The sequence below is a fragment of the Fopius arisanus genome, unplaced genomic scaffold, assembly GCF_000806365.1.
Source record: "Fopius arisanus strain USDA-PBARC FA_bdor unplaced genomic scaffold, ASM80636v1 scaffold00072, whole genome shotgun sequence".
In the NCBI taxonomy this organism is placed as follows: Eukaryota; Metazoa; Arthropoda; class Insecta; order Hymenoptera; family Braconidae; genus Fopius; species Fopius arisanus.
The window spans coordinates 329,645-331,140 of NW_011887811.1; the positions used below are offsets into that span (position 1 = coordinate 329,645).

At 38.8% G+C, this 1,496-nt stretch overlaps 1 non-coding gene across 1 annotated transcript; it reads right to left on the reverse strand.

Annotated features, from left to right (window-relative positions):
* Window positions 1–214: 214 nt before the first annotated feature.
* Window positions 215–287, reverse strand: TRNAM-CAU (transfer RNA methionine (anticodon CAU)). Its single transcript has one exon. It is a non-coding gene; the product is annotated as a tRNA-Met (tRNA).
* Window positions 288–1,496: the final 1,209 nt, after the last annotated feature.

The window sequence follows — 1,496 nt, forward strand, 5'->3', positions numbered from 1 at the left end:
ACGAACGAATTATTCATGGAAGATACGCGTAAACAAAAATTGGAGAGAGGTGCGACTGTAACGGGGTTTTAGGTAAAAGGAAACACCTGCGGTATAACGTTCACTCAAGGATTGATGAACCTTCCTAAAATGGCTTTGAAAATATTCCTTTATGGAAACAGAACGGTGCGAGTTCCTTTTGAGATGAGAAAACGCGGAAAAAATGGAAAAAAAATGCTCCGGGTGAGGATCGAACTCACGACCTTAAGATTATGAGACTTACGCGCTGCCTTCTGCGCCACCGGAGCCATGAATTGCAAAAAACCCTTTCCTGTTGATAAGTCACGCGATTTCTACTGTCAAATTGCATCCAAATTTTCAAACCCATATTTATCTATGAAAGCCAAACAGCGGGTTAATTAAATTAAAATGGATTCAAATGAATAGTAACAAAAAGATAATGTCGTGAGAAATTATTTTCCATAAAAAAATATATATGAAAGACGAATAATCGATGAGAACAAAAATTTCCACAAGAATAGTACAATTAATTAAATGAACCGCTGTAATTCCATAAAAAGTGGGAAATTTTTTCTTCTATTCCCGACAATTACACCGGGTATTTCGTATAGTACCCCTTTATATCTATGGGTATACGAGAAGAGCTTAAGCGAGGTATTCGGTGGATGTGCAGTGGGCAAGCCCTGGGATGACCCCAGGAACTGCGACTGCGGTGGAGAAGTCGTTCGCTAATCCGCGAAACGTTTCACGAAGTTGGCTTGCTTTGCCCCGTACCTTTTCTCATCCTAGTCGGCTATTACTGGCCAAAAGTTTGTTTTACTACGATATCCAAAGTACGGGGGGATGACCCATGAGCTTGTGCAGCAGTATTAACTCTTAGGAGAGATTAATTCACGAATTTCACCGCTCACACCGTTAGCAAAATGACGGATAAAAAAAAATCCTGTCAATCAGTCCAAGAAAATCTGGAAATGGCAGATCCACTTCAATCTTCCCTCTGAATATTTTTTTGCATGAAGATTTAATAATAACACAATGTGAGAAGAAAAATGATTTCTGTAGAGCTTTGCAAAATGTTAATTTGAAATTTTGAGTGACTTTCGGTGGAATTGGAAAATATTTTCATGTGAAATGATATCGCGATGATTAATTCGCTCGGTTTACTCCGAATAAACCAACACAAAGCGAAATACGCGAGATAATTCTTCAAATCAATCAAACCAGAGTGTTCGCTTCATTGATCGAGAATGGAATTTGGTTGAATTAACATCGAACGCAGTTGAATTCAATTTAGATCCTAGTTACGCTATCTCATTGAACGGAAAATAAACGGCAAGCTCTTTCAAAGTACGTAACCAGTATTCTATTCCTCTTCGTTCAATTTCCCACCTCTACACACCATCTCGAGCGGTCTTTTACCTTCACACAGTTCACATCCGATTAATCGAATCGTTTCGTTGAAACCTCAATTATTTGAGGAAGCACCACGTACTCCA